The sequence below is a fragment of the Pteropus alecto genome, unplaced genomic scaffold (assembly GCF_000325575.1).
Source record: "Pteropus alecto unplaced genomic scaffold, ASM32557v1 scaffold669, whole genome shotgun sequence".
In the NCBI taxonomy this organism is placed as follows: Eukaryota; Metazoa; Chordata; class Mammalia; order Chiroptera; family Pteropodidae; genus Pteropus; species Pteropus alecto.
The window spans coordinates 335,209-344,639 of NW_006442554.1; positions in this window are offsets into that span (position 1 = coordinate 335,209).

Sequence of the window (9,431 nt, forward strand, 5' to 3'; positions counted from 1 at the left end):
ATTACAGTGAGAAAACATGAAGGAAGCAGTTACTTGGCCTAGAAGAGGCACAATTTTAGACTGAGAGGATCCCACGAAAATCGCAGTGTTCCCTAAGGGTGGTGCTTGTATAACTTTGTGGCTCTAGATTTTGGCCAAAGGCCAATTGTCACTGATCATGGACCAGAAATAAAAACTCTTCTGATTCTGGGCAGATGCAATGAAACAAAGGAATTCTCAGGGACACAAAGACAAGACTGAGTAAGAAATTCACATAATGTTGTGTTTTCTCATTTATTTTTATTGTGGTAAAATACACATAACATAAAACTTACCATCTTAACCATTTGTAAGTGTACAGTTCAGTGATATTAAATACATTCATATGTTGTTCAGTTATCACGACCATCCATAACTCTTTTCATCTTGTGAAACTGAAACTCTGTACTCATTAAACAATAACTTCCCATTCTTTCCTCCCTCTAGCCCCTGGCACCCACAATTCTACTTTCTATCTCTATGAATTTGACCACGCTAAGTACCTAATACTGAACTCATACAATACAGCTGACCTTAAATAACATGAGAGTTAGAGGAGCTGATCACCCACACAGTCAAAAATCTTCATAAAACTTTCAACTCCCCAAAAACTTAACTACTAATAGCCTACTGTTGACCTGAAGCCTTACTGATAACATAAACAGTCGATTAACACATATTTTATATTTTATATATATTATATACTGTATTTTTATAATAAAGTAGTCTGGAGAAAAGAAAATGTTATTAAGAAAATCATAAGGAAGAAAAATACATTTATAGTACTGTACATATTTATTGAAAAACATCTGCATGTAAATGGACCTGTGCAGTTCAAGCCCATGTTTGTTCAAGGGCCAACTGTATGTCTTTTTGTAACTGGCTTATTTCACTTTGAATAATATCCTCAAGGTTCATCCATGATGTAGCATGTGTCAGAATTTCCTTCCTTTTAAAGCTGAATATTTCATTGTATGTATATACCACATTTTGCTTATCTATTAATCCACTGATGGACACTTGGATTGCTTCCGTCTTTTAGCTATTGTGAACAACGCTGCTATGAACATGGGTGTACAAATATCTCTTTGAGACCCTGATTTCATATAAGATTTTTAATGGTGATCCAAGTCATGTTTGTCCAAAAGAGGCGGGTCTGAGGAGAACTTATGAATTCATTAACCCCCAGGGTCAGCTCAGAATAGATGTGTCAAGGCTATGCTCAATCTCTCCCTATAGACTTTTCCTTTTGTTGCAAAATATCACTCAACTTTGAAACTAAATATGAGACTCATACTATGCAAATGAACAGACCATAGGAGCAGGTGGTAGAAAGCTAGAAAACAATTTTACCAAGTTACAATACATATCTGATCAGATGGCCAAAGTCCCAAGGATCCTTATTCCCAGGAAAACAAACAAAACAAGTAAATCCAATGCAGAAGGGCCTTAGTGCAATGTCTCTATTCAGTTCATTGTGAACTTAGTCCCAGGGACGGACAGCAAGGAGACTCGATTAGCTGGAGACACAAGGGGTTTCAGATATGTGCACTATTACTGAGTTGAAGGTCACAGTCCAGGGTAGTGAGAGCCTCAGCTGAATCTCAACGAAATTTCCATCTGTGTTAATGTCTGTCAGTCAAAGACTGTGGGGAACACAGTTGTAGTCAAACCTGATTGGGTTTATTGGCTTGCTACAATGAGAGAGATCACACATTGTGGGGAACCATGGAGTATCTAAAAAAGGGGTGTTAGAAATAAGTTATTATTGGATTTGAGTTTATGTTAGGTGGTTTTGTAGTTTTCAGTGTATAGGTCTTGTACTTATTTTATTAAAATTATTTGTAATTTTTTTGTTATTTTTGATGCTATTACAAATGGAATTGTTTTCTTAATTTCATTTTTCAATTGTCCATTGCTAGTGTATAGAAATATAATTGAGTTTGTAATACTGATCTAGTATCTTGAAACTTTACTGGTCTCATTTATCAGCTGTAATGGTTTTGTTGTGAAATCCTTAGGATTGTCCATGTACAACATCATGTCATTTACATATAGAAATAATTCCATTTCTGCCTTTCCCATACAGATGCCTTTTATTCTTGTCTGATTGCTCTGGCTAGAATCTTCCATACAATGTTGAATAGAAGTGATGAGAGGAGACAACCTTGTCTTATGATCCTTGAGGGGAAAGCTTTCAGTCATTCACCACTAAGTATGATATTAGCTGTGGGGTTTTTGTCCTTTTTCAGGTTGAAGAAGTTTTCTTTTATTCCTAGTTTGTTGATGATATGTTGATTCATGATTAAAACATATGATATAAACATACGAGTGTTGAATTTTGTCAAATGCTTTTTCTGCATCTATTGAGATGATTATGTGGTTCTTGTCCTATATTCTATTGATATGGTCTATTACAAATAGATTTCAAATGTTATGCCAACCTTACATTCCTGGGGTAAATCCCACTTGGTCATAGTGTATAATCCTTTTTATATGTTGCTGGGTTTGGTTTGCTAGGATTTTGTAGAGAATTTTTGAGTTTATATTTTTAAGAGATACTGGTCTGTAGTTATCTAGTGATTACTTTGGTTTTGCTTTGGTCCTCATAAAATGAGTTGGAAATGTTCTCTTTAACTTTTTGGAAGAGTTTATGAAGGATTACTGTTAATTATTCTTGAAATTCTTGGTAGAATTCATCAGTGAAGCCATCTCTTCCTGGCCATCTCTGTGAGAATTTTTTAAGTTAGTTAGTTAATTAATTAATTAATTATTAATTTCAGTAGTTTACAGAAACTCTTCTCCAGTACAGCTTTGTTCTTTCTCTCCTCTTTTATCTTGTTATTACCAGGCAAATTATATCTTTATACCTTATTAGTCCATCAATAAGGTAATTATTTCTTTATGCAGTTGTCTTTTAAATCAGATAACAGAGAAGTTACAAAATATGTATTTATACTGTATTTTATATTACCTACACAGTTACCTTTACTAATGTTCTTTATTTCTTTATGTGGGTTTGAGTTACCACCTAGTGTCCTTCATTTTAGCTTGAAGGACACACTTTATTTTTAGTATTTCTTGTGGGTCAAGTCTGTTAGTGATGTTTTTGTTTACCTGGGATTGTCTTCACTTCTCCCTCATTAAAAAATATAAAATTTTTTTACTTGTGGTAAAATATACATAACATAAAATTTCTCCTTAATTTTTAAAGAATATTTTTGCTGCATTTGGAATTCATGGTTGACATTTTCTTTAAGCACTTTGAATATGTCATCTCTTTGCATCCCAGCCTCTGTTTTCTGTTAAGAAGTCAGCTGTTAATCTTGTGATGGTACCCTTGTATATAATGCATCATTTTTCTCAGGTTGCTTTCAAGATTTTCTCTTTGTCTTTAGATTTTGACAGTTTGATTATGACGTGTTTATATATGAATCTCCTTTAGTTTATTCTACTTGATGTTTGTTGATCTATTGGATTTGTAGATTAATGTTTTCCACCAAAGTCGGGAAGGATCTTTATTTTGCCTTCAAATGTGAAGACTAGGTTGGCTAAATACAGAGTTTTATGAAGCTTAAAAACTTCCCCTCATAGCTTTTACGCTATTGCACCATGTGTTCTAGTACCTATGTTGACTGAGAAAACTCTGATGCTGCTTTATTTTTGAGGTGATTTATTTTATGTCTTTAGAAGCTTCTTCTCTACCCTTGGAGTTCTAAATTTCCTCAGGATCAATCGATTAATTAATCAAATATTACATGAATATTTTATGTTGGGCACAGTGATAGGGGGATATAGCCATGAACATTATAGGTGGTGTCCCTGCTCTTACTTATAGAACTTCCATTCTAATGGGGGAAAGAGGCAGACAAGTAATAAATACATAAATACAGGTTGCAATAAAAACAATAAAGGGAACGATCAGAGTATAAAGTTAGAAAGTAATGTCTGGAGGACGGAGCTTCCATTTACATAAGGTGCTCAAAGGAGCAGCTGATTCTATATAAGTATAGCATGTGTAAATGCATAAGTAAGGAAGGATGCATGTTAAATTTTCAACATCGGTCTTTCATGGCTCTTAATTTTCCTCTTTCAATGTCTATCTCTTGGTCTTTTGGGATCTTCAAATTTGAGATGCTTCTTCAAAATTATCTTCCAGATTACTAATTCTGTCTTCGATTATATCCATTCTATGTATTCAGCCCTGTGTCCATTGATTGCTCTTTTCACAGCAGCCTCTTTTTAAAGATTTTATTAATTTAGAGTAGTTTTAGGTTCACAGAAAAATTGAGAGGAAGATACAGAAATTTCCCAATACCCCCTGTCTCTAAACATGGCCTCCTCTTATTTTATGAGTATAATATCAATATTTGAGAAGTTTCCATATTCTTTCGATTATCTTCGTTGCCTCTCATTTTTCCTATTCCATTATTCTTTGTTCTTCTGTTTTGTGCCATTGGTTTTTCTTAATCATTTCAAAACTTTATACATATTTATTGAGCACCTACTGCATTCCAGGCATGGGGATGCAATGGTGAAGAAATCAAAGACTTTGTTCCCATGAAATACACATTGTAGTTGCAGAGACAATATATAAAGCAATATAGAGATAATATGATGAAGGCAAATGAGAAGTATACAATGGCAGACTATGGAGACAGGATGTCAGGTAGAGAGACCAGAGAAAGCCTCACTGAAGGGGTGATGTCTGAACAGAGACAAGAATGAAATGAGGCAACAAGCCACATGCAAAGCTAACAGGAAGTATAAAGACCCTGAAGTTGTGAAAATGCTCGGCATGTATGAAGAACAAGAAAGAGACCAATATGGTGGGAGCAGAGTGAGTGAGGGGGACAGTGGCAGGAAGTGAGGTCCGAGAGGTGGCAGGGCCTAGATCTTACAGGGCCTTATGGACCATGGGCTTTATCTGGGACCATAGACTTTAGCTTTTATTCTCATGGGAGCCAGTGGGAATTCTGAGCGGATAAAGGACATTACTTAAGTTAGAATAGGATGCCTCTGGCTGCTATATGGAGAAGAGACTGTAAAGAAGCAAAGGAGGAAGTGGGGAGATGAGGAAGGAGGCTATTGTGAGGGTCCAAATGACTAATGATGGTGCTGGCAGTGGAGGGCATGAGAAAGAGTTGGATTTTGGATCTATTTTGAAAGTGGAGCCAACACGATTTCCTCAGAGACTAGATGTGAGGGTGAGAAGAGAGGAGTCAAAGATGCTTCATGGTTTGTGATCTGAGAAGCTGGGTTAATGATGGACCATTTACTGAGATGGGGGAACTTTAAGGAAGAGTAGCTTTTGTGTGCCTGTGGTATAGGAGCAGGCCTAGGAAGCAGTCAATCAATAGTTCAATTTTGGGGAAGTTAACTGAGATGCCTATTAAACATCCAAGTGGAAATGTTGAGGAGGCAGTTGGATTTTATATCTGGATAGGCCCAGGCTAGAGATATGAATTTGAGAGTAGCAGTAAATAAATGCTATTCAAAGGAATTAAAGGGACGGAAAACTCTGGAGGATGTCATACTGGCAAATGCTCCAGCCTGAAGTGATATGTGCTGCTTCCACTCACAACTCATGAGGAAGTACAATTTTATCATGTTCCATGGTCCTGGAAGTAGGAAAGAAGTGAAAATACAGTACTGGCAAACAGCATGAATGACCACCACAGAGAGTCAATGGACTTGTTTTCACTTCTGCAAAAGTCACCACCCCACCCCCACACCCCTGTATTTGGATTGTGGTTCCCTTAGCTTCTTTTCCCAAATGGCTTGATTCCATCTGCAATCTCTTCTAGAGAAGGCCACAGAATATCTGGTCATATGGTAGCTCCTTTTCTTGAAAAGCACCACCAAAGATTTTTTCAGTGTATTTTTGGGGTTAATTTGGGGAGATGTGGGGAACAAATGAAGATAGATGTATTTTCTCATTAGAGCATTTTGCTACATTCTTCCAGAAGGATTAACAAAATACAGCAAATCAGAACATGTCACTGCTGTGCTTCAAACTCATTTCCTTGAATATGCCACACTGCTTCTCACTTTAGACCCTTTTCTTGAGCAGTCTCTCTGCCGGAAATGCTTTTTTCCTTTATACTCGTCTCCCTGGGTAACTCCTCCTTGACCTTTAGTTCTCAGCATAGATACTCTTTTTCAGAGAGAATTTTCCCAGACCCCCTCCACTGTGGGTGGTAGATCTTTTTACCACTGTACTTGACAACTCTAGGGTAAGGATTAACTTGGTTAAGTACTGCCAGACAACTGTCCAGAATGTCTGCTCACCAACAGTATATGAGGGTTCCTATATCCCCACATGTCCATCAACACTTCGTGTGATTCAGTTTTCTGATTTTTGCCAATATGATAGGTGTAAAGTAATATGTCACTGTTTTTTTTTAATTGGTCTTCTGTAATCATTAGTAAAATAAGCATGCCTTCATATGTCTGATAACCTCACAGGTTTCCTCTTGTATGACTTGTCTGTTCCTATCCTTCATCCATTTTGGGAGGGGAAGATTCCTGTCTTTTTCTTGTGGATTTCTCAAAGTCCCCTTTATATTCTGGATGTTTAACCTCTTGTCAATTCAGGCATAGCAAATATTTCCCAGCTTGTCGTGTCTGTTAACTTTGTGGATGGGGTCTTTCATTGAACAGAAATTGTATATTTTGATGTATATATTGTCATTAACATCCTTTGTGGCTTATCCTTTTGAAGTTTTGTTCAAGAAGTCCTTCTGTATCTGTAGGCCACATAGTATATTTTCTCCTGTTAATTTACATGTTTTCCTTTAATGTTAAAGTATTTAACCCATCTGGAGTTCTCATTTGTATATGGTTTAAGGTAGGGCTCCAGCTTCTTTTCCTCCAGTTTTCCTAACACCATTTACCTTTCTGGCTTTGTAAAAAAATACTAATATCTGGTAGGCAAAGTCCATCTTCTTTTCTCCCCCTTTTCAAGAATTGATTTAGCTATTCAGCTATTCACAGACCTTTATTCTTTTATATAGATATTTATTTATTGAGATAAAATTCACATACCAAAAAGTTCACCTTTTTAAAGTGCAGAGTTCAGTGGTTGTTAGTATGCAACCATCACCATACCAGAACATTTTTATCACCTCAAAAGGAAACCCTGTACCCATTATCTGTCGTTCCTCATTCCATTCCCTTCTCCCTCCAGCCCCTCCTAACTACTAATCAGCTTTCTATCTCCATGGATTTGCCTATTCTGTACATTTCACATAAATGGAATCATGTAGTATTTAGTTTTTTGTGTCTGGCTTCTTTCACTTAGTATATTTTCAAGTTTCATCCACATTGCAGCATGTATCAGTACTTCATTTCTTTTTATGGGTGAATAATATTCTATTGTATGAATATATGCTTCATTTTGTCTATCCATTCATCAGTTGATGGACACATGGGTTTTTTCTACTTTATGGCTATTATGAAAAATGCTGCTTTTTACATTCATGTACAAGTTTTTGTGAAGACTATATACATTTAAAAATAAATTTTACTGATTTTCCTTAAAACATTCAGCTGGAGTTTAAAGTGAGATCATGTTGAAATTATGTATTAATTTGGAGATCATCAGAATCTTTATAATATGAAATTGTCTCATCCAAGAGCATGAAATGTGTCTTAATTTATTCAGATCATCTTTTATACCTTTTAATGAAGTTTTAAAATTTTATCTATAGTGGTCTTATTTATCCCATTTATACTACTTTTCTGTTGCAGTGTAACAATATACTGCTCAGCTTAAAACAACATACAATAACATAGGTGTACAGTTTCTGTGGGTCAGGACTCTGCGTGTGGCTTAATTGGATTCTCTGCTTAGAGTCTCACAAAGCTGAAATGAAGGCGTTGTAGGACTGAGGGCTTCGATTTCTTGCTGGCTATCTCCTGGAGGCCAACCTCAGCTCCTAGAGGCCACCCTCTGTTCCTTGCTGCATGAGGTTCCCCAAAGTATCTGCTTGCTTCATCTAAGCCAGTACGGCAGGAGTCCCTTCTCTTGAATGACAAGATAGGTGTCTCAACCTCATTTTAAACATAATTACATGCATGTAATCACATACATTTGGTCACCTTTGTTCATGCACACACTTAAGGGTAGGGGATTACACAAGGATGTGAACACCAGGAGGCAAGGATCATGGGAACTATTTAAAGAGTGTGTCCATTACACCATCTTCGGGTATATAATCTTCAGGTCCATAGGGAGATGCACATAAGGATTTTCATTGTAAAGTTGTTTGTAATACCGAGGAAATTAAGGCAGTTAAGATCAATGGATTAGATATACTCACAGCAATATAAAAGCATCTTGCTTTCCTTCACTTTTAATTTATGTCATGTTGCCATACATCATTTTAATTCCAAACTGAAAATACCTTCATTTTTATGTAATTATAATAGTAATATATACTCATTGCAACATTCTTTTTTCAGACAATAGAGAAAAGTGTAAAGGAGAAAGTGACAAATCATTAGTTATCTCCCCACCCATACATAACTATTAACATTTCCTTCCCAACATTTTTTCCCCCTATGGATACACAAATTTTACCAAAGTTTCGTATCCTTTGATGTGTCATTTTAAGTGGATAAAACCTATCTATGTATCTATAGGAAAACAAGTAGATACAGACAGTAAAATAAAGACAGAGACAGGAGGTTTGTAGAGATAAAAGGAGAGAGTCAGAGGCAGGGAGAGATAGATGGGAGAGAAAGACAGGTATGGGCACAGAAGGACAGAAAGAGAAATATGGAGAGCAATGGAGAGATGAAGATACTAGCAAAGAGACAAGGACAGGATGGAAAAGAGCATTTATTGAGCTCCCACCAAACGTGATTCTTATTAAATCTTCTAAGTCACTCTGAGGGGCAGTTACTGTTAACTCCTTCATGCAGGTGAGGGGTGCTGAGCTTTAGAATGGTAAACTGACCTATCTGTGGTCACATCACCTGGATTGCACCTATGGCTCTGTAAAGGGCCTGGTCCATAGTAGGCGATCTGTAACTGTTTATTCAATAAACAAAGTCACATATCTCCTCCCCAAGGGGAGAGAGGTGGGGACTAGACCCCCAATCTACTCCACTAAGTCAGTTTTTCCTCTCTGTCTACTAAGGTGACAGCAAGGTCTGTTGCCCTGGCAACTGCCTTCCAACTACCATGGCAACCACCATCAGTCTCCAACTCTCCACTTTGCCCCTTGGGCATATCCATGACAACCGTCTGGATAGAGGGGCTGCCGGAGCTCTGAGGCTGCGCGTGCGTCGAGTGGCAAGAGTGGGTGGCAGGGGAGGGCAGGGGCCCCTGGCATGCGCAGCCGCAGAGCACCACAGCCTGGCCCGCTAGCCCGGGCGCTGCGCATTTGCCAGCCAGTCCAGTCCGC